At 45.4% G+C, this 27,942-nt stretch overlaps 1 protein-coding gene and 1 pseudogene across 2 annotated transcripts in view; one reads left to right on the top strand and one right to left on the bottom strand.

Moving 5' to 3' along the window:
* The window catches only part of LOC146076064 (C-type lectin domain family 10 member A-like), a 155,453-nt gene that overhangs the window by 107,095 nt on the left and 20,416 nt on the right, over positions 1–27,942 (bottom strand). For both annotated transcript variants that reach the window (XM_083185886.1, XM_083185887.1), the window contains exon 2: positions 24,589–24,692. The gene's annotated coding sequence lies outside the window, so the exon portion shown is untranslated. The remainder of the gene's footprint in view (positions 1–24,588; positions 24,693–27,942) is intronic.
* Positions 56–21,159, top strand: LOC146073530 (protein TFG pseudogene; annotated as a pseudogene).

Raw genomic sequence — 27,942 nt, 5'->3', positions numbered from 1 at the left:
GTCCCCGCGGACTGTGCCTCTCTAAGAGACTGCGGCTGTTCAGAGGAGGGACAGCATGTCGGGAGAGTTGAAGGTCACAGATCCCCCTGACCATGTCATGTTGAAGCACGGAGTCCGTGTCCCAGGTAGGAGACTTGTACTTCAGTGTACAATGTAACTAACATGTACACTGATTCCCTCAGTCATGGGTGCCCTGGGTTTGTGTCCTGGTGCTGGGTGAGGTGTGAGCCCAAGTGTGAGGTGCACCTGGTTCTGGTTGAGGTATATGCCTGGTGCTGGTTGAGGTATATGCCTGGTGCTGGTTGAGGTGTATGCCTGGTGCTGGTTGAGTTGTGCGCCCTGGTGCTGGTTAAGGTGGGGTCCGGTGTGTGTATATATATGGGGGAACAGGCACATTTTGAGGCCGAGGCGTATATGGATAGGCAGGGCCGGTGCTAGGGTGTCCGGCGCCCTCCTGCAAACCATACATTTTGCGCCCTTTCACATTGCCATTGTAACAAGCTGCAGCCCGATTGTGGGAGTGTATGCAACATGGGATCCTATGGAGGATCTCGGGTGCATGTACATGTATGCATACACCATCTCAGTGCTTTGTTTGCAAAATGTTGCAGGCACTAAAGGTGCCCATACACGCTGCGAGAATCGCATACGTTATGTGCTAGATCGCATCGCACGTCATGCATGCAATGTGTGTGCTATGCGACCCGAAAGCAGTACACAAGGTATGTGCAGCACTCGTGACTGAGGGGGAAAGGAGGGGAGAGAAGGAGGAGATGGAAGAAGAGGGGAGGAGATAGAGGGGGTGGAGTTTTGAGGACTGGCAGTGGCACTGGCACAGCACACTGAGAAGAGGGAAGGAAGGGGAGGCGGCGCTGCTGCCTGTTCGTCATTTGATTGACAGCTGACAGGTAGGGGGCGGATCCGGACATGACATGTCATCTAGGCATTCACAGACAGCGCTACATGTCTCAGTGCAAGTGTCCGTGAGGAAGAGGGGGCAGGTCACAGGAGGAGGACAGTGTGTGCGCGGTGCAGGGAGCTGCTCAGCCTCTCCATACTGCCGCCTGCTGTCAGACAGGCACTGCGGGCAGTGTGCAGGCTGTGTGCACTCGTGGTGTAGGAAGCAGCTGTTTATACTGCTGCCCGCCCACTGTCAGACAGGCGCTGCGGGCGGCGTGCAGGAGGCAGTGAGGCAGCTTTAGCAGACCAGGGAGGGAGACAGCGCCTTTTCAGCATGGTGACTCCCTGCTTTGCAGGAGCTGCTGAGTGGGTAGCGCCGGCCCTGTGGATAGGTGGTCCGGGGGAAACAGTCATATGAGTGGGAAGAGTCACATATGGGGGGGGGTTTGGGGGTGAGACTCCTCCAGCTCGCGATGTGAGGCACTGGTGGTGGGGAGGTTAACTCTGCTGCCGTAATTTGAATAACAACTGCGCTGCGTAAAATAAATTAGTATTATTTTGTGGCCACGCCCCTTCTCTGTGAAGACACTCCCCTATATTTTTGGCTTGAGCACCCACCAGCAAAAACATAAATCGGCCCCTATGGCTGTCTGTACCCTACTGTGTATACATTAATGTGACTGCTGTCTGTAACCCACTGTCTATACAGTAATGTGACTGCTGGCCATACCCCACTGTCTATACAGTAATGTGACTGCTGGCCATACCCCACTGTCTATACAGTAATGTGACTTCTGTCCGCACACCCACTGTGTATACAGTAATGTAATTTTTGTCTGTGGCCGACTGTTTATGTTACTGTAACTGCTGTCTGCATCCCACTGTGTATACATTACTGTGACTGCTGTCTGCTCACCCACTGTGTATACTGTACTGTAACTACTGTCTGCTTCCACTGTGTATACATTACTGTAACTGCTGTCTGCATCCCACTGTGTATACAGTACTGTGACTGCTGTTTGTTCCCCACTGTTTATACGTTACTGTAACTGCTGTCTGCATCCTACTGTGTATACATTACTGTGACTGCTGTCTGCTCACCTACTGTGTATACTGTACTGTGACTGCTGTCTGCTCACCCACTGTGTATATGTTACTGTGACTGCTGTCTGCATCCCACTGTGTATACATTACTGTGACTGCTGTCTGCTCACCCACTGTGTATACGTTACTGTAACTGCTGTCTGCATCCCACTGTGTATACATTACTGTGACTGCTGTCTGCTCACCCACTGTGTATACGTTACTGTAACTGCTGTCTGCATCCCACTGTGTATACATTACTGTGACTGCTGTCTGCTCACCCACTGTGTATACGTTACTGTAACTGCTGTCTGCATCCCACTGTGTATACATTACTGTGACTGCTGTCTGCTCACCCACTGTGTATACTGTACTGTGACTGCTGTCTGCTCACCCACTGTGTATACGTTACTGTAACTGCTGTCTGCATCCCACTGTGTATACAGTACTGTGACTGCTGTCTGCTCACCCACTGTGTATACGTTACTGTAACTGCTGTCTGCATCCCACTGTGTATACGTTACTGTGACTGCTGTCTGCATCCCACTGTGTATACATTACTGTGACTGCTGTCTGCATCCCACTGTGTATACAGTACTGTGACTGCTGTCTGCATCCCACTGTGTATACAGTACTGTGACTGCTGTCTGCATCCCACTGTGTATACAGTACTGTGACTGCTGTCTGCTCACCCACAGTGTATACGTTACTGTAACTGCTGTCTGCATCCCACTGAGTATACATTACTGTGACTGCTGTCTGCTCACCCACTGTGTATACATTACTGTGACTGCTGTCTGCTCACCCACTGTGTATACAGTACTGTGACTGCTGTCTGCATCCCACTGTGTATACAGTACTGTGACTGCTGTCTGCTCACCCACTGTGTATACGTTACTGTAACTGCTGTCTGCATCCCACTGTGTATACATTACTGTAACTGCTGTCTGCATCCCACTGTGTATACAGTACTGTGACTGCTGTCTGCTCACCCACTGTGTATACAGTACTGTGACTTTTTGTTTCTACACCATTGTGTATATGGTACTGTGACTGCTGTACGTACTCCATTGTGTATATGGTACTGTCCCCTACTGTGTATACATTACTGTGACTGCTGTCTGCATCCCACTGTGTATACATTACTGTGACTGCTGTCTGCATCCCACTGTGTATACAGTACTGTGACTTTTGTTTCTACACCATTGTGTATATGGTACTGTGACTGCTGTTTGTTCCCCACTGTTTATATGTTACTGTAACTGCTGTTTGCATCCCACTGTGTATACAGTACTGTGACTGCTGTCTGCTCACCCACTGTGTATACAGTACTGTGACTGCTGTCTGCTCACCCACTGTGTATACAGTACTGTGACTGCTGTCTGCTCACCCACTGTGTATACAGTACTGTGACTGCTGTCTGCTCACCACACTGTGTATACAGTTCTGTGACTGCTGTCTGCATCCCACTGTGTATACAGTACTGTGACTGCTGTCTGCTCACCACACTGTGTATACAGTACTGTGACTGCTGTCTGCTCACCCACTGTGTATACAGTACTGTGACTGCTGTCTGCATCCCACTGTGTATACAGTACTGTGACTTTTGTTTCTACACCATTGTGTATATGGTACTGTGACTGCTGTATGTACTCCATTGTGTATATGGTACTGTCCCCTACTGTGTATACAGTACTGTGACTGATGTCTGTAACCCAGAGTGCAAACGTTACTTTAACTGCTGTCGGTACCTTACTGTGATTTCTATCTCTACCCCACTGTGTATATGGTACTGTGACTGCTGTACGTACTCCATTGTGTATATGGTACTGTGACTGCTGTACGTACTCCATTGTGTATACTGTACTGTACTGTGACTCCTGTCCATACCCCACTGTGTATACTGTACTGTCATTGCTGTCTTTACCCCACTGTCTGTACCCTTGATGGCTAACCTTGACACTCCAGCTGTTGTTAAACTACACATCCCAGCATGCTCTGCATCAGATTTAGCATGACCAAAATAGCAAAACTGAAGCAGAGCATGCTGGGATGTGTAGGTTAAAAACATCTGGAGTGTCAAGGGTCTATACAGTACTGTGACTGCTGGACGCACACCCGCTGTATAAACAGTACTGTGACTGTTGTCTGTACCCAACTGTGTATACGGTACTGTGACGTGACTGCTGGCCGTACCCAACTGTGTGTACGGTATTGTTACTGTTGTCTGTACCCAACTGTGTATACAGTACTGTGACTGCTGGACGCACACCCGCTGTATAAACAGTACTGTGACTGTTGTCTGTACCCAACTGTGTATACGGTACTGTGACGTGACTGCTGGCCGTACCCAACTGTGTATACGGTATTGTTACTGTTGTCTGTACCCAACTGTGTATACAGTACTGTGACTGCTGGATGCACACCCACTGTGTATACAGTACTGTAAATGTTGTCAATAACCCACTGTGTATATGGTACTGTGACTGTTGTCTGTACCTAACTGTGTATATGGTACTGTGAGTGCTGGACGTACCCAACTGAACATATGGTACTGTAACTGGTGTCTGTACCCCACTGTGTATACTATACTGTGACTGTTGGCTTTACCCCTACTGTGCATACGATACTGTAACTGCTGACTGCTGTCTGGGTCCCACTGTGTATATGTTACTGTGACTACAGTCTGTACCCTACTGTGTATATGGCACTGTGACTGCTGGCCATACCCCACTGTCTAACCGGTAATGTGACCTACTGTGTATACAGTAATGCTAATGTTGTCCGTACCCCACTGTGTACCAAAGAGCCGGTCCTGGTTTTAAAAAATCAGAGAACCAAACAAGTAGGGGTCCCTGTATTTTTAAAAACCAGCACCAGGCTCAAAGGCCGCTCCTGGTTCCCAAAATATGGGGGACAAAACGAGTAGGGGGTCCCCCATATTTCAAGAACCAACACCAGGCCCAACCAGCCAGCAGGGCAATGCCACAGCCGGGGGGGAGACCTTTTATACAAGTTCCCCTGGCCAAAGCATTAGCCCCCTGACTGGTCAGCCTGGGCAGGGGTCCTGGGAAAGACTGAAGCCTGGGTCTGTCTGCAGTACCCCTGACCACAAGTCCCAGCATGCGGGGCATTAATGGCCATGTTGGATCTCTTAGTCCGTACAGCAGAACCAATTGGCAAATAAGCACACATACGCCCGAAATGTATAACTTTATTACACTCACACACACCACATACACACACAAACACACATACACACACACACACACACACACACACTCACACACTCACACATACGCCCGAAATGTATAACTTTATTACACTCACACACACCACATACATACTGATAAACTAACAAAGAGAAATGGCGGTGGAGCGCTTAACTAAACATACACTGGTGATCAATTGGGTATCACAATATAATTCAAAATGAATAAGAATATAATAATAATAATATTAATAATAATAATAATAATAATAATAATAATAATAATAAATAGACAATTAGTCAAATATAAAGAATAATCTCCTGTTTATAAAACACACAAACACTGAATGCACAAAGACGTTAATGCTGAAGGACAGTGGAAATATACCTAGTTGTTAGTCCCGCTTCTCCCATGTTGTGATCCTATTGGATATGAACTGGGTTTGTGGGTGTCCCTAAACCTTGCTGGGGGCCCCGGGTCTTTTATCCGGATAACATCGTTTGGTACAGTATGTATAGCCCATTTTGGGTCTGTCGTATACAGTAAGTATCCCCTGAACACTGGTATAAACATCCACAGATACCGGTGAAGGTATCAAACTATAAGGGGTCCAAGAGGACCTACACACTTTGGAGCTAGTAAATCTTTATATATGAAAAAGCTTTTTCATATAAATGACCACTAAAACATCGGTATGTACACTGCCTTGTTATATTTACATTTCTTGATTTACCGACATCCACCCTCCCCTTCTTTAATATTATGGCTTTCTCTGTCTCGCCACTTAGAGATTTTTTATACCCCTGATGAAGTCTGTGATGAAACGCGTTGGGGCGTGGCCTGGCATCGGTCATTCTGCAGTGCGAGAGAGTGGACTCGAGTGTAACCGCTGCCCGGAGCAGCAGGCATACATTGTCATCACCCGCTGATTGGGGTACGTGATACCATTCTTATGTGTACCTGATGGATTACTTTTTTGTTATCTGCATAATAAATGATATAAGCACAATGGAGCGCTCCTTTTTCTTGTTCCAGAATTTGTGACCTGTGAATCCAGGTGACCGCTCGGGCAATTTGTGGAGCAGCCGGTCTAACATTGGGCTAAAGTGCTTGAAATATTTAAGCAGACGGGACGGATTGGTTCCAGGTTAATTTATTTAAGGACTTGCGCTATATATATATACAGTATATACAGTATACAGTATATATTTTATATACTCGAGTAAGGGCCGCAGCCCCGAACCGTTGCCACAGCACTTATTAAACCAGTTTGGTTTCATCTACCTGTTCTGTATATATATATATATATATATATATATATATATATATATATATATATATATATATATATATATATATATATATATATATATATATATATATGTATGTATGTGTTCTGTACTCACTAAATTGACTAATTTTAATAAAAATGGAGACTAAGTTCTTATATTGATGATCAATGCATTTAATCCTGCAGCCCCCTTCACGGGACCCCACTATTTAGCAGGCACCCCAACACTAGGAGAGGTGAGTGCCGATGACAGCAGTCACCCAGTTGCTTTGTGGATTACTGATGCCGTAATAGCTATGCTGGTATAAGATGCGAGTCAAGTGTCCACCTATAATACTGTGGGTTTTAAACAGTTAATTGAGGAGCTGTGTCCAGACTACCAAATCCCTGTAGCATGTGAGAAGAAAGGATGTACACACTGATGGTTGAATCAGATGATGAAGATGATGATTGATGAATATGACAATGATGATGACAATGACATCTTGCCTCTGTAGAGATAGTTTGTGCAGGGACAGCTCATTGTTGGCGCCCAAACAAACCAATCACTTCAGCCACAACTGTGTCAGTCCCTGTCGCTAAAGTGATTGGTTTGTTGCACTGTGCCTGTCCTGTGTAATATATACAGCATAAGGGCGACCATTCCATCTAGCACCTCTTTTCTTTGTATTGTGCACTGTTTGGAGAAGTGCTACATAGTTTATTACACGTCCACCTTGTCTGGATCTGTACAGTGTTGTTGTGAGGTATGAGGTATACTGTTACGTGTGTAACAATCCCTGCGGCTTCCTGCCCCTGTGACACGTGTGCTTAGTACAAACTACATATGTATAAGGGGATACTGTTACGTGTGTAACAATCCCTGCGGCTTCCTGCCCCTGTGACACATGTGCTTAGTACATACTACATGTGTATAAGGGGATACTGTTACGTGTATAACAATCCCTGTGGCTTCCTGCCCCTGTGACACGTGTGCTTAGTACATACTACATATGTATAAGGGGATACTGTTACGTGTGTAACAATCCCTGCGGCTTCCTGCCCCTGTGACATGTTATTTGCTGACCTGAGCAGATCTCTGTCCGGCCGGTTATCAGACACATTTAAAGGCAGCGAAGGGAAGTGGCTCAGCCTGATTATTGCTGGATGCAGCGTGTTGTCCGCATACTAATAGTGTTACCCCCCCCCCCATACTACTACTGCCCCCCATACTACTACTGCCTTCCCCATACTGCTGCCCTAATAGTGTTACCCCCATTCTACTGCCCCCCCCATATTACTATACCCCATACTACTGCCCCCCATACTACTGCCCTAATAGTGTTGCCACCCATACTACTGCCCCCCATATTACTATACCCCATACTACTGCCCCCCATACTAATGCCCTAATAGTGTTACCCCCCCATACTACTGCCCCCCATACTACTGCCTCCCCCATACTGCTGCCCTAATAGTGTTACCCCCCCATACTACTGCCCCCCATACTACTGCCTCCCCCATACTGCTGCCCTAATAGTGTTACCCCCCATACTACTATACCCCATACTACTGCCACCATATACTACTATACCCCATACTACTGCCCCCCATACTGCTGCCCTCACACTACTGCCTCCCCCATACTGCTGCCGTTATTGTGTAACCCCCCCACACACTACTGCCCCCACATACTACTATACCCCATACTACTGCCTTCCCCATACTGCTGCCCTAATAGTGTTAAACCATTCTACTGCCCCCCCATACTACTGCCCCCATACTACTGCCCTAATAGTGTTATCCCCCATACTACTGCCCCCCCATATTACTGCCCCCCATACTACTGCCCTAATAGTGTTACCCCACCATACTACTGTACCCCATACTGCTGCCCTCACACTACTGCCTCCCCCATACTGCTGCCGTTATTGTGTTACCCCCCCCCCCATACTACTGCCCCCCACACTACTATACCCCATACTACTGCCACCATATACTACTATACCCCATACTACTGCCACCATATACTACTATACCCCATACTACTGCCACCATATACTACTATACCACATACTACTGGCACCATATAATACTATACCACATACTACTGCCACCATATACTACTGCCACCATGTACTACTATACCCCATACTACTGCCACCATATACTACTATACCACATACTACTGCCACCATATACTAATATACCTCATACTACTGCCACCATATACTACTATACCTCATACTACTGCCACCATATACTACTATACCACATACTACTGTGACCATATACTACTATACTACATACTACTGTCACCATATACTACTATACCCCATACTACTGCCACCATATACTACTATACCACATACTACTGTCACCATATACTACTATACCCCATACTACTGTGACCAAATACTACTATACCCCATACTACTGCCCCCCATACTACTGCCACCATATACTACTATACCACATACTACTGCCACCATATACTACTATTCCCCATACTACTGCCACCATATACTACTATACCCCATACTACTGTGACCATATACTACTATACCCCATACTACTGCCACCATATACTACTATACCACATACTACTGCCACCATATACTTCTATACCACATACTACTGCCACCATATACTACAATACCCCATACTACTGCCACCATATACTACTATACCCCATACTACTGTCACGATATACTACTATACCACATACTACTGCCACCATATACTACTATTCCCCATACTACTGCCACCATATACTACTATACCACATACTACTGCCACCATATACTACTATACCCCATACTACTGTCACCATATACTACTATACCACATACTACTGCCACCATCTACTACTATACCCCATACTGCTGCCACCATATACTACTATACCCCATACTACTGTGACCATATACTACTATACCCCATACTGCTGCCACCATATACTACTATACCCCATACTACTGTGACCATATACTACTATACCCCATACTACTGCCACCATATACTACTATACCACATACTACTGCCACCATATACTTCTATACCACATACTACTGCCACCATATACTACAATACCCCATACTACTGCCACCATATACTACTATACCCCATACTACTGTCACGATATACTACTATACCCCATATTACTGCCACCATATACTACTATACCCCATACTACTGCCACCATATACTACTATTCCCCATACTACTACCACCATATACTACTATACCCCATACTACTGTGACCATTTACTACTATACCCCATACTACTGTGACCATATACTACTATACCCCATACTACTGCCCCCCATACTGCTGCCCTCACACTACTGCCTCCCCCATACTGCTGACGTTATTGTGTTACCCCCCCATACTACTATACCCCATACTACTGCCACCATATACTACTATACCTCATACTACTGCCCCCCATACTGCTGCCCTCACACTACTGCCTCCCCCATACTGCTGCCCTAAAAGTGTTGCCCCCCCATACTACTGCCCCCCATACTACTATACCCCATACTACTGCCCCCCATACTGCTGCCCTCACACTAATGCCTCGCCCATACTGCTGCCCTAATAGTGTTACCTCCTATACTGCTGCCACCATATACTATACCCCATACTACTGGCACCATATACTACTATACCACATACTACTGCCACCATATACTACTACACCACATACTACTGTCACCATATACTACTATACCACATACTACTGCCACCATATACTAATATACCCCATACTACTGTCACCATATACTACTATACCACATACTACTGCCACCATATACTACTATACCCCATACTACTGCCACCATATATTACTATACCCCATACTACTGCCACCATATATTACTATACCCCATACTACTGCCACCATATATTACTATACCACATACTACTGTCACCATATACTACTATACCCCATGCTACTGCCACCATATACTACTATACCACATACTACTGCCACCATAAACTACTATACCACATACTACTGTCACCATATACAGTACTACTATACCCCATACTACTGCCCCCCATACTACTGCCACCATATACTACTATACCACATACTACTGCCACCATATACTACTATACCACATACTACTGCCACCATATACTACTATACCACATACTACTGCCACCATATACTACTATACCACATACTACTGTCACCATATACTACTATACCTCATACGACTGTCACCATATACAGTACTACTATACCCCATACTACTGTCCCCATACTACTGCCACCATATACTACTGCCACCATATACTACTATACCACATACTACTGCCACCATATACTACTATACCCCATACTACTGCCACCATATACTACTATACCACATACTACTGCCACCATATACTACTATACCACAAACTACTGCCACCATATACTACTATACCACATACTACTGCCACCATATACTACTATACCACATTCTACTGCCACCATATACTACTATACATCATACTACTGCCCCCCATATACTACTATACCCCATACTACTGTCACCATATACAGTACTACTATACCCCATACTACTGCCACCATATACTAACCTTAATACCACATACTACTGCCACCATATACTACTATACCACATACTACTGTCACCATATACTACTATACCATATACTACTGCCACCACATACTACTGCCCCCCATATACTACTATACCCCATACTACTGTCACCATATACTACGGTCACCATATACTACTATACCCCATACTACTGCCCCCCATACTACTGCCACCATATACTACTGCCACCATATACTACTATACCACATACTACTGCCACCATATACTACTATACCCCATACTACTGCCACCATATACTACTATACCCCATACTACTGCCACCATATACTACTATACCCCATACTACTGCCACCATATCCTACTATACATCATATTACTGCCACCATATACTACTATACCTCATACTACTGCCACCATATACTACTATACCACATACTACTGTCACCTTACACTACTATAGAACATACTACTGCCCCCCATATACTACTATACCTCATACTACTGCCACCATATACTACTATACCTCATACTACTGCCACCATATACTACTATACCACATACTACTGTGACCATATACTACTATACTACATACTACTGTCACCATATACTACTATACCCCATACTACTGCCACCATATACTACTATACCACATACTACTGTCACCATATACTACTATACCCCATACTACTGTGACTATATACTACTATACCCCATACTACTGCCCCCCATACTACTGCCACCATATACTACTATACCACATACTACTGCCACCATATACTACTATTCCCCATACTACTGCCACCATATACTACTATACCCCATACTACTGTGACCATATACTACTATACCCCATACTACTGCCACCATATACTACTATACCACATACTACTGCCACCATATACTTCTATACCACATACTACTGCCACCATATACTACAATACCCCATACTACTGTCACGATATACTACTATACCACATACTACTGCCACCATATACTACTATTCCCCATACTACTGCCACCATATACTACTATACCACATACTACTGCCACCATATACTACTATACCCCATACTACTGTCACCATATACTACTATACCACATACTACTGCCACCATATACTACTATACCCCATACTGCTGCCACCATATACTACTATACCCCATACTACTGTGACCATATACTACTATACCCCATACTGCTGCCACCATATACTACTATACCCCATACTACTGTGACCATATACTACTATACCCCATACTACTGCCACCATATACTACTATACCACATACTACTGCCACCATATACTTCTATACCACATACTACTGTCACGATATACTACTATAACCCATACTACTGTGACCATATACTACTATACCCCATACTACTGTGACCATATACTACTATACCCCACACTACTGCCCCCCATACTGCTGCCCTCACACTACTGCCTCCCCCATACTGCTGACGTTATTGTGTTACCCCCCCATACTACTGCCCCCCCATACTACTATACCCCATAGTACTACCACCATATACTACTATACCTCATACTACTGCCCCCCATACTGCTGCCCTCACACTACTGCCTCCCCCATACTGCTGCCCTAAAAGTGTTGCCCCCCCATACTACTGCCCCCCATACTACTATACCCCATACTACTGCCCCCCATACTGCTGCCCTCACACTAATGCCTCGCCCATACTGCTGCCCTAATAGTGTTACCTCCTATACTGCTGCCACCATATACTATACCCCATACTACTGGCACCATATACTACTATACCACATACTACTGCCACCATATACTACTATACCACATACTACTGTCACCATATACTACTATACCACATACTACTGCCACCATATACTAATATACCCCATACTACTGCCACCATATACTACTATACCCCATACTACTGCCACCATATACTACTATACCCCATACTACTGCCACCATATACTACTATACCACATACTGCTGCCACCATATACTACTATACCACATATTACTGCACCCCATACTACTGTCACCATATACTACTATACCACATACTACTGCCATCATATACTACTATACCCCATACTACTGCCACCATATATTACTATACCCCATACTACTGCCACCATATATTACTATACCCCATACTACTGCCACCATATATTACTATGCCACATACTACTGTCACCATATACTACTATACCCCATGCTACTGCCACCATATACTACTATACCACATACTACTGCCACCATATACTACTATACCACATACTATTGCCACCATAAACTACTATACCACATACTACTGTCACCATATACAGTACTACTATACCCCATACTACTGCCCCCCATACTACTGCCACCATATACTACTATACCACATACTACTGCCACCATATACTACTATACCACATACTACTGCCACCATATACTACTATACCACATACTACTGTCACCATATACTACTATACCTCATACTACTGTCACCATATACAGTACTACTATACCCCATACTACTGTCCCCATACTACTGCCACCATATACTACTGTCACCATATACTACTATACCACATACTACTGTCACCATATACTACTATACCCCATACTACTGCCACCATATACTACTATACCACATACTACTGCCACCATATACTACTATACCCCATACTACTGCCACCATATACTACTATACCCCATACTACTGCCACCATATACTACTATACCACATACTACTGCCACCATATACTACTATACCACATACTACTGCCACCATATACTACTATACATCATACTACTGCCCCCCATATACTACTATACCCCATACTACTGTCACCATATACAGTACTACTATACCACATACTACTGCCACCATATACTAACCTTAATACCACATACTACTGCCACCATATACTACTATACCACATACTACTGTCACCATATACTACTATACCATATACTACTGCCACCACATACTACTGCCCCCCATATACTACTATACCCCATACTACTGTCACCATATACTACGGTCACCATATACTACTATACCCCATACTACTGCCACTATACTACTGCCCCCCATACTACTGCCACCATATACTACTGCCACCATATACTACTATACCACATACTACTGCCACCATATACTACTATACCCCATACTACTGCCACCATATACTACTATACCCCATACTACTGCCACCATATACTACTATACCCCATACTACTGCCACCATATCCTACTATACATCATATTACTGCCACCATATACTACTATACCTCATACTACTGCCACCATATACTACTATACCACATACTACTGTCACCTTACACTACTATAGAACATACTACTGCCCCCCATATACTACTATACCCCATACTACTGTCACCATATACAGTACTACTATACCCCATACTACTGCCACCATATACTACTATACCACATACTACTGCCACCATATACTACTATACCACATACTACTGTCACCATATACAGTACTACTATACCCCATACTACTGCCACCATATACTACTATACCACATACTATAGCCACCATATACTACTATACCACATACTACTGCCACCATATACTACTATACCACATACTACTGTCACCATATACTACTATACCACATACTACTGTCACCATATACTACTATACCTCATACTACTGTCACCATATACAATACTACTGCCCCCCATACTACTGCCACCATATACTACTATACCACATACTACTGCCACCATATACTACTATACCCCATACTACTGCCACCATATACTACTATACCCCATACTACTGCCACCATATACTACTATACCCCATACTACTGCCACCATATACTACTATACCACATACTACTGCCACCATATACTACTATACCACATACTACTGTCACCTTACACTACTATACCACATACTACTATACCCCATACTACTGTCACCATATACAGTACTACTATACCCAATACTACTGCCACCATATACTAACCTTAATACCACATACTACTGCCACCATATACTACTATACCACATACTACTGCCCCCCATATACTACTATACCCCATACTACTGTCACCATATACTACGGTCACCATATACTACTATACCCCATACTACTGCCACTATACTACTGCCCCCCATACTACTGCCACCATATACTACTATTCCCCATACTACTACCACCATATACTACTGACCCCCATACTGCTGCACTCACACTACTGCCTCCCCCATACTGCTGCCCTAAAAGTGTTACCCCCCCATACTACTGCCCCCCATACTACTATACCTCATACTACTGCCCCCCATACTGCTGCCCTCACACTAATGCCTCCCCCATACTGCTGCCCTAATAGGGTTTCCTCCTATACTGCTGCCACCATATACTACTATACCCCATACTACTGTGACCATATACTACTATACCCCATACTGCTGCCACCATATACTACTATACCCCATACTACTGTGACCATATACTACTATACCCCATACTACTGCCACCATATACTACTATACCACATACTACTGCCACCATATACTTCTATACCACATACTACTGTCACGATATACTACTATACCCCATATTACTGCCACCATATACTACTATACCCCATACTACTGCCACCATATACTACTATTCCCCATACTACTACCACCATATACTACTATAACTCATACTACTGTGACCATATACTACTATACCCCATACTACTGTGACCATATACTACTATACCCCATACTACTGCCCCCCATACTGCTGCCCTCACACTACTGCCTCCCCCATACTGCTGACGTTATTGTGTTACCCCCCCATACTACTGCCCCCCCATACTACTATACCCCATAGTACTACCACCATATACTACTATACCTCATACTACTGCCCCCCATACTGCTGCCCTCACACTACTGCCTCCCCCATACTGCTGCCCTAAAAGTGTTGCCCCCCCATACTACTGCCCCCCATACTACTATACCCCATACTACTGCCCCCCATACTGCTGCCCTCACACTAATGCCTCGCCCATACTGCTGCCCTAATAGTGTTACCTCCTATACTGCTGCCACCATATACTATACCCCATACTACTGGCACCATATACTACTATACCACATACTACTGCCACCATATACTACTATACCACATACTACTGTCACCATATACTACTATACCACATACTACTGCCACCATATACTACTATACCCCATACTACTGCCACCATATACTACTATACCCCATACTACTGCCACCATATACTACTATACCCCATACTACTGCCACCATATACTACTATACCACATACTGCTGCCACCATATACTACTATACCACATATTACTGCACCCCATACTACTGTCACCATATACTACTATACCACATACTACTGCCATCATATACTACTATACCCCATACTACTGCCACCATATATTACTATACCCCATACTACTGCCACCATATATTACTATACCCCATACTACTGCCACCATATATTACTATACCACATACTACTGTCACCATATACTACTATACCCCATGCTACTGCCACCATATACTACTATACCACATACTACTGCCACCATATACTACTATACCACATACTATTGCCACCATAAACTACTATACCACATACTACTGTCACCATATACAGTACTACTATACCCCATACTACTGCCCCCCATACTACTGCCACCATATACTACTATACCACATACTACTGCCACCATATACTACTATACCACATACTACTGCCACCATATACTACTATAACACATACTACTGTCACCATATACTACTATACCTCATACTACTGTCACCATATACAGTACTACTATACCCCATACTACTGTCCCCATACTACTGCCACCATATACTACTATACCACATACTACTGTCACCATATACTACTATACCCCATACTACTGCCACCATATACTACTATACCCCATACTACTGCCACCATATACTACTATACCACATACTACTGCCACCATATACTACTATACCCCATACTACTGCCACCATATACTACTATACCCCATACTACTGCCACCATATACTACTATACCACATACTACTGCCACCATATACTACTATACCACATACTACTGCCACCATATACTACTATACATCATACTACTGCCCCCCATATACTACTATACCCCATACTACTGTCACCATATACAGTACTACTATACCACATACTACTGCCACCATATACTAACCTTAATACCACATACTACTGCCACCATATACTACTATACCACATACTACTGTCACCATATACTACTATACCATATACTACTGCCACCACATACTACTGCCCCCCATATACTACTATACCCCATACTACTGTCACCATATACTACGGTCACCATATACTACTATACCCCATACTACTGCCCCCCATACTACTGCCACCATATACTACTGCCACCATATACTACTATACCCCATACTACTGCCACCATATACTACTATACCCCATACTACTGCCACCATATACTACTATACCCCATACTACTGCCACCATATACTACTATACCCCATACTACTGCCACCATATCCTACTATACCCCATACTACTGCCACCATATCCTACTATACATCATATTACTGCCACCATATACTACTATACCACATACTACTGTCACCTTACACTACTATAGAACATACTACTGCCCCCCATATACTACTATACCCCATACTACTGTCACCATATACAGTACTACTATACCCCATACTACTGCCACCATATACTACTATACCACATACTACTGCCACCATATACTACTATACCACATACTACTGTCACCATATACAGTACTACTATACCCCATACTACTGCCACCATATACTACTATACCACATACTATAGCCACCATATACTACTATACCACATACTACTGCCACCATATACTACTATACCACATACTACTGTCACCATATACTACTATACCACATACTACTGTCACCATATACTACTATACCTCATACTACTGTCACCATATACAATACTACTGCCCCCCATACTACTGCCACCATATACTACTATACCACATACTACTGCCACCATATACTACTATACCCCATACTACTGCCACCATATACTACTATACCACATACTACTGCCACCATATACTACTATACCACATACTACTGTCACCTTACACTACTATACCACATACTACTATACCCCATACTACTGTCACCATATACAGTACTACTATACCCAATACTACTGCCACCATATACTAACCTTAATACCACATACTACTGCCACCATATACTACTATACCACATACTACTGCCCCCCATATACTACTATACCCCATACTACTGTCACCATATACTACGGTCACCATATACTACTATACCCCATACTACTGCCACTATACTACTGCCCCCCATACTACTGCCACCATATACTACTATTCCCCATACTACTACCACCATATACTACTGACCCCCATACTGCTGCACTCACACTACTGCCTCCCCCATACTGCTGCCCTAAAAGTGTTACCCCCCCCATACTACTGCCCCCCATACTACTATACCTCATACTACTGCCCCCCATACTGCTGCCCTCACACTAATGCCTCCCCCATACTGCTGCCCTAATAGGGTTTCCTCCTATACTGCTGCCACCATATACTACTATTCCCCATACTACTACCACCATATACTACTATACCCCATACTACTACCACCATATACTACTATACCACATACTACTGCCACCATATACTACTGCCACCATATACTACTATTCCCCATACTGCCACCATATACTACTATTCCCCATACTGCCACCATATACTACTATACCACATACTACTGCCACCATATATTACTATACCCCATACTACTGCCACCATATACTACTATACCCCATACTACTGCCACCATATACTACACCACATACTACTGCCACCATATACTACTATTCCCCATACTACTGCCACCATATGCTACTATACCCAATACTACTGCCACCATATACTACTGCCACCATATACTACTGCCACCATATACTACTATACCACATACTACTACCACCAAATACTACTATACCCCATACTACTGCCACCATATACTACTATACCCCATACTACTGCCACCATATACTACTATACCCCATACTACTGCCACCATATACTACTATACCACATACTACTGCCACCATATACTACTATACCACATACTACTGCCACCATATACCACATACTACTGCCACCATATACTATACCTCATACTACTGCCACCATATACACTACTATACCTCATACTACTGCCACCATATACTACTATACCCCATACTTCTGGCACCATATACTACTATACCCCATACTACTGCCACCATATATTACTATACCTCCTACTACTGCCACCATATACCACATACTACTGCCACCATGTACTACTATACCACATACTACTGTCACCATATACTACTATACCCCATACTACTGCCACCATGTACTACTATACCCCATACTACTGCCACCATATACTACTATACCCCATACTACTGCCACCACATACTACTATACCACATACTACTGCCACCACATACTACTATACCTCATACTGTACTACTGTCACCATATACTACTATACCTCATACTACTGCCACCATATACTACTATACCCCATACTACTGCCACCATATACTACTATACCCCATACTACTGCCACCACATACTACTATACCACATACTACTGCCACCACATACTACTATACCTCATACTACTGCCACCATATACTACTATACCACATACTGTACTACTGCCACCATATACTACTATACCACATACTACTGCCACCATATACTACTATACCTCATACTACTGCCACCATATACTACTATACCCCATACTCATACTTGCCTACTTTTCAAAAGCAAAATGAGGGAGATTTTAGATGCTGGCAAAATGCACCGAGCGCAGCGTTGCACCATTGAAGGGGTGTGTCATGTTTCAACCAAAGGGCGTGTCTAGTGACACATGACAGTGTCTATTTCCACCCAGGGGTGTGTCCTGCAATGGTTGGTAATAGAGATATATATATATATATATATATATATATATATATACACACACACACACACACACACACACACGCAATATGGTGAAGGCGGTACGGAATTTGCATTAAAGAAGTCTTTGACTTATCATTTGCTATACAGTGTAGTAGGATATTGAAACTGACTCTATTTGTTAATGGACAACCACGTCCTCTAGAATCCAGTCAGGTGAAGTATCTATGCTGAGATCTCGTAGAACTTAGTTACAAAGTCAACCATCTGCTGGATTGTTTAGCGCCTCCTATGGAACCTGGGATTCCAAGCAGCCTGCAGGACCCTGAATCTGTGGATGGTTGTGAACCCACTGCTCCAGACTCCTCTGTTAAGCCGTCTAATCAAGTTATGGCTGCCAGCATGTCTGCTTTTGATCCCCTCAAGAATATAGTAAATCAATAAAAATGTCATGTCTGCTTTTGGACTAACAGAGGACCAAGTTACTGGGCCTCCCAGCGCTCCGGTAGAGGAACACTCAAGCACACCTGATCGTATTGCCTCCTCCTCCTCTGCTCATCCTCCAGGGGTCCAGCCTCAGCAACAGCCATAGCCCGGAGCTCAGCAGCCAGGTCAGATGGAAGGCCAAATGTATCAACAGTATCCACAGCAGCCTGTATATCCATCAGTTCAAGGTCAACCCCAGCCCCAGCAGCAGTATGGCACGCCGCATCCTGGTTACAATCAGCATTTTCGGGGCTATAGTCAGCAGGCTGCACAGGCTCCTGCTTTTGGATTTCAAGGCCAGTCACAGCAACTACCTTCACAAACGTCTCAACAGTACCCATCTGGTTCCTACCCACTATGTACTATTGCTATGTACGGTGCTGTGGACACTTTGTGGCGCCTTATACATAAACTACTACTACCCACCACAGACTTACACTACACAAGCCTTTCAGCCTGCCAGTTATAACGTCCCACCTGCTTTCCAACCTGGCATGGCACAAAGCCAGCCAGGAAACTATCAGCCTAGGCATACTCCACCCCCTGGTAGCACTGTAACTCTCCCTCCAAGTGGGCCTAACCCGTATGCCCGTAATAGTCATCCATTTGGTCAGGGGTATGGCCAACCAGGACCTGGATACTGATAAATCCAATATCATTGCCAAGGCATAGGCTGCTAGATATATTTCCTTCCCTAATATTAAGCTTACAATTAATGATACTTCAGGGAGCAGATAAAGAGCAGTCTTTGCTTTTTAATGCTGTATAACTGGAGAAAGTAAAACAATGTGTGACACTAGCCAGCCTTGTCAGAGCTAATTGCAGCCCCACTTCTTTGGCTTGTTTTAATGATCTGATCTTTGAAACCTAATAAAATATAAAAAAAAAAAAGACTTGTGTTTTCGCCGGCCAAGGTATTGCCACCTTTGGGTGGCGATACCCTATAGAAGCCTATGGGCTTCTTATTGCCGCCAGTCGCAACCCGCCGCCCTCTGCCGCATATGTCGACCCCCCCTCCCTCTGGCTTACCTTCCTCCAGGAATCCTGGACCCGGAAGGTAAACTCCTCCTCCCCCTAACAATGCAGCCGGAGGTCCTTCTGGCTGCAGGGGGGAGAAGGAGGCACCAGGGACAGCCTGCTTAGGCTTCCAGCCATGGGGGGAGTGAGGAGAGCCCAGGGAGGTGACGGAGACCCGCATTGCGATGCTAATCACATATGTGAATACATATGCCATAGCATCGCTGCGGGTACATTCCGCCCAGAGCAAAAGTTCATCACAACTTCTCCAGTGCAAGCAGCAGCACAGGGAAGTGTGCCCAGGCTCAGTGTGACACCGCCACAACCACCAGTGCCATGCAGACCCTGCTGACTACATACACATGAGTGCAGAGGAGGAGAGGCGGTGCGTGCATTGGGATTTACATAACTGACAGGCCCCGCTAGCAAACATTACCGACCCCTCTGGCAAACATTACTGACAACCCCCCCCCCCCAAGCAAATTTTACTGAAACCCCCAACAAACACTACTGACAACCCCACCAGCAAACACTACTGACAACCCCACCAGCAAACACTACTTACAACCCACTAGCAAACACTACTGACAACCCCACCAGCAAACACTACTTACAACCCACCAGCAAACATTACTGATCCCTCTTCCCCAGCAAGATGTACTGCCCCCCCAATCAAACATTACTGACAACCCCCCCAGCAAACATTACTAACAACCCCCAGCAAACAATATTGACAACCCCCCCAGCAAACATTACTAACCACCCCCCCCCAGCAAACATTACTAACAACCCCCACCCCAGCAAACATTACTAACAACCCCCCCCCCCCCCAGCAAACATTACTAACAACCCCCACCCCAGCAAACATTACTAACAACCCCCCCCCAGCAAACATTATTAACAAACCCCCCCCCAGCAAACATTACTGACAACCCCCCCCCCCAGCAAACAATATTGACAACCCCCACCCCAGCAAACATTACTAACAACCCCCCCCCCAGCAAACATTACTGACAACCCCCCCAGCAAACAATATTGACAACCCCCCCCCCAGCAAACATTACTGACAACCCCCCCCCAGCAAACAATATTGACAACCCCCCCCCAGCAAACATTACTAACAAACCCCCCCCCAGCAAACATTACTGACAACCCCCCCCCCAGCAAACATTACTGACAACCCCCCCCTCGAGCAAACATTACTGACAACCCCCCCCCAGCAAACATTACTAACAACCCCCTGCAAACAATATTGACAACCCCCCCCAGCAGACATTACTGACAACCCCCCCCCAGCAAACATTACTGACAACCCCCCCAGCAAACATTACTGACAACCCCCCCCCCAGCAAACATTACTGACAACCCCCCCAGCAAACATTACTAACAACACCCCCCCAGCAAACAATATTGACAACCCCCCCCAGCAAACACTACTGACAACCCCCCCCCCAGCAAACATTACTGACAACCCCTCCAAGTAAACATTGCTGACAACCCCCCCAAGTAAACATTGCTGACAACCCCCCCAAGTAAACATTGCTGACAACCCCCCCAGTAAACATTGCTGACAACCCCCCCAGTAAACATTGCTGACAAACCCTCCAAGTAAACATTGCTGACAACCCCCCCCAGTAAACATTGCTGACAAACCCCCCAAGTAAACATTGCTGACAAACCCCCCAAGTAAACATTGCTGACAAACCCCCCAAGTAAACATTGCTGACAAACCCCCCAAGTAAACATTGCTGACAACCCCCCCAAGTAAACATTGCTGACAAACCCCCCAAGTAAACATTGCTGACAACCCCCCCAAGTAAACATTGCTGACAAACCCCCCAAGTAAACATTGCTGACAACCCCCCCAGTAAACATTGCTGACAAACCCTCCAAGTAAACATTGCTGACAACCCCCCCCAGTAAACATTGCTGACAAACCCCCCAAGTAAACATTGCTGACAAACCCCCCAAGTAAACATTGCTGACAAACCCCCCAAGTAAACATTGCTGACAAACCCCCCAAGTAAACATTGCTGACAACCCCCCCAAGTAAACATTGCTGACAAACCCCCCAAGTAAACATTGCTGACAACCCCCCCCAGTAAACATTGCTGACAACCCCCCCCAGTAAACATTGCTGACAAACCCCCCAAGTAAACATTGCTGACAAACCCCCCAAGTAAACATTGCTGACAACCCCTCCAAGTAAACATTGCTGACAACCCCTCCAAGTAAACATTGCTGACAAACCCCCCAAGTAAACATTGCTGACAAACCCCCCAAGTAAACATTGCTGACAACCCCTCCAAGTAAACATTGCTGACAAACCCCCCAGTAAACATTGCTGACAACCCCCCCCAGTAAACATTGCTGACAACCCCTCCAAGTAAACATTGCTGACAAACCCCCCCAGTAAACATTGCTGACAAACCCCCCAGTAAACATTGCTGACAACCCCCCCAGTAAACATTGCTGACAACCCCCCCAGTAAACATTGCTGACAAACCCTCCAAGTAAACATTGCTGACAACCCCTCCAAGTAAACATTGCTGACAACCCCTCCAAGTAAACATTGCTGACAACCCTCCCCCCAAGTAAACATTGCTGACAACCCCTCCAAGTAAACATTGCTGACAACCCCCCCAAGTAAACATTGCTGACAAACCCCCCAAGTAAACATTGCTGACAAACCCCCCAAGTAAACATTGCTGACAACCCCTCCAAGTAAACATTGCTGACAACCCCCCCAAGTAAACATTGCTGACAAACCCCCCAAGTAAACATTGCTGACAACCCCCCCAAGTAAACATTGCTGACAACCCCCCCCCCCAAGTAAACATTGCTGACAACCCCCCCCCCAAGTAAACAGTGCTGACAACCCCCCCCCCCCCAAGTAAACATTGCTGACAACCCTCCCCCCAAGTAAACATTGCTGACAAACCCCCCAAGTAAACATTACTGCCCCCCCTTCCCACAGCAAACATTACTGACACCTTACCTGAGCCCCTGCTGAGTGCTGACCGAGTCTGTGCTCCTGTGGTTACTGCTCTCCTCTTCTCCTCAGCTGGGCTCCTCCATTGCAGGACATGTGACTGGAACTTCCTGTAGCCGGGGAGACAGGGCAGGGGGCGGCATTGGTGCTCAGTCACACACACTGATAGGAGGGGGGTCCGGGGAGACGCCGCTGCCTGTCTATAATAACACTACAGTACGATGACAGGGCAGCGCGGAGGAGAGGGCGGCCCTGGGCGGGGGAGAGGGAGGACGGCCCTGGGTGGGGGAGAGGGAGGACGGCCCTGGGTGGGGGAGAGGGAGGACGGCCCGGGGTAGGGATGGACATCGGAAGCCAACCATCAAATGATGGCAGTGCTTCCACCATTGAAACTTTCGATGCGATGGTAACTAACCATCGAATCAAAAGTATTCGATGGTGAAAACTAGTTATATGACTAGTGCATGCGCAAAAGCCTGTATTGCCATTTGTAAGGTAGTAATTGAGTTTGGTGGCAGGGCCCAGGCTCTGAGCAACATATTACTTTATCATTGGACATTGTGTGTATAATATACATATATAATATTCACACAATGCCCAATGATGAAGTAGTATAATAATTTTGTACACATTATTAACACTTTAACAGCAAGTAATCAAAATGTAATAAAATTAGATAAATTGTAAACTAACTCGTTTTAGGTTTCACTATTTTTCCAGATAGGAAAATGTCTATTTATTAAGGCAAGTGTAACTACACACACACACACACAAATAAGGGAGATGACGGTATAGTGGTCATCACATCATTTATATGGTGAGATAAATATTGCAATGAGCAGGGCCAGCTCTACCATTAGGCAGCTGCCTAGGGTGTCAGGATCTGTGGGGGCACCACTAATAATGCTACACACTAGGCGATTCTAGCTTCCATTGTCAGCTATATGGTCGCTCAGTGACCATATTGCCGGTGATACCTAGCGACCTTCACCGTGTGTGCGCTCCCACCGCAGCCCAGCGGTCGCTGGTCGCAGGAACTTGCTAGAATCACTGGTCCCCAGTAAAATACTGATAACCAGCAATTCGGTCACTGAGCGACCAATCGCTAGCGACAAGGTCACGTAATATAAAAAATAGTTCACTATATATAAAAACAGTTAAGGTGCCCCTACACTGAGGCGATTTGGTCCGATTGTGGCCAATTGCGACCAATCGACCCCTTAAATCGGACCAAATCGCCTCTCCCTGACATGCTGTTGGGTCCCGTGCGCATCGGACCCGACCAGGTGCTCAGACCGGCAGGCAGCCACCCGTTCCTCCTGGCGGTGAGGCGGGTGGGAAGCAGGGATGCATGCAATCTATCACAACGGATCGCATGCGTTCCTGCCGCCGGGAAGGTCCCTGCAGCCTGAAGGCTGTCCTGTGTCCGTACACTGCTGCGAGACGTCACAGCAGTGTATGGGCACCTTTATCTTGGTTCATTCCACTGGTACCCCAGGACTGTGTATATTGTTCCTCACTATCTCACTATATTCACAGAAACAGACAATCTCTGACTAACACTTCACTGATGATCATATAGTGGTTGCTGCCTGGTAATACTAATGCAGTATATTAATGAGTGTTGTATGTGAGTGACATTCACAACTGTCTGTAGCTAGTTGTATTGTGTACTTATTATTATTATTATTGTAGCTTGCCTGAGCTGGTATAACATTCAGTGACTTCTCCTCCTCTCTGAATCCTCCAGAGCTCAGTGTGTCTGTGAAATTTGCTGCTGTTTGAGTGACTGGTGCTGCAGGGTGAGGTTTGTGCTCTGATTGGCTCTCTGAGTCAGGGAGAGCCAATCAGAACTAGCAGTGGGCCCTGTTGCCTAGCAGCTACAGCAACCATAGAGAGGGAGAGGGAGGGAAGCAGAGAGCAAGTCAGACAGCCTCCAACGAACCTAGGAAGTTTCCCTGACACAGACACAGCAGCCAGGGGAGGCATAGCTTTTGGGAATTACAAAAAATAAGCCACCATCGGTACACCATCGAATGATTAGCATTCGATGGTGACAAACATCGGAAGGTCACCATTAAATGGTAAAAACACTAACATCGAAAGAAAAACATCGATGTTTCCGAAACATCGACCATCGATGTCCATCCCTAGCCCGGGGTGGGGGAGAGGGAGGACGGCCCTGGGTGGGGGAGAGGGAGGACGGCCCTGGGTGGGGGAGAGGGGACAGTCAGACACTCACTGCCACAGTCTAATGCTGCTGCTGCTGCTGCCCCCGGCCCCCGCTGCCCGGCTCACTCACTGCCACAGTGTAATGCTGCTGCTCCTCTCCGCGCGCTTCCCGGCTACCCACACAGCACCGCGGTAGCCGGGTTAATCAATGATGTTATGACGTCGCGCATTCAGGCCCCGCCCCCCGAAACATGTTCGTGCATGCACAGTCAATTTCTTTGGGGGGGGATGGGCCAAAAACCGGGAGGAAGCGAGGGATTTGCGGGGGAGCGGGAGGAGGATTGCAAAACCGGAAGACTCCCGCTAAATACGGGAGGGTAGGCAAGTATACCCCATACTACTGCCACCATATACTACTATACCACATACTACTGCCCCCCATACTACTGCCACCATATACTAATGCACTCCATACTACTGCCACCATATACTACTATACCCCATACTACTGCCACCATATACTACTATACCCCATACTACTGCCACCATATACTACTATACCTCATACTACTGCCACCATATACTACTATACCTCATACTACTGCCACCATATACTACTATACCCCATACTACTGCCACCATATACTACTATACCCCATACTACTGCCACCATATACTACTATACCCCATACTACTGCCACCATATACTACTATACCCCATACTACTGCCACCATATACTACTATACCCCATACTACTGCCACCATATACTACTATACCCCATACTACTGCCACCATATACTACTATACCCCATACTACTGCCACCATATACTACTATACCTTATACTACTGTCACCATATACTACTATACCTCATACTACTGCCACCATATACTACCATACCCCATACTACTGCCACCATATACTACTATACCACATACTAATGCCACCATATACTACTATACCACATACTAATGCCACCATATACTACTATACCCCATACTACTGCCACCATATACTACTATACCCCATACTACTGCCACCATATACTACTATACCACATACTACTACCACCATATACTACTATACCCCATACTACTGTGACCATATACTACTATACCCCATACTACTGCCACCATATACTACTATACCCCATACTACTGCCACCATATACTACTATACCACATAC

Source organism: Crinia signifera, chromosome 4 (assembly GCF_055691185.1).
Source record: "Crinia signifera chromosome 4, ASM5569118v1, whole genome shotgun sequence".
Classification (NCBI taxonomy): Eukaryota; Metazoa; Chordata; class Amphibia; order Anura; family Myobatrachidae; genus Crinia; species Crinia signifera.
The sequence above is the reverse complement of the archived record's forward strand: the minus strand, read 5'-3'. Positions and strand labels throughout refer to the sequence as shown.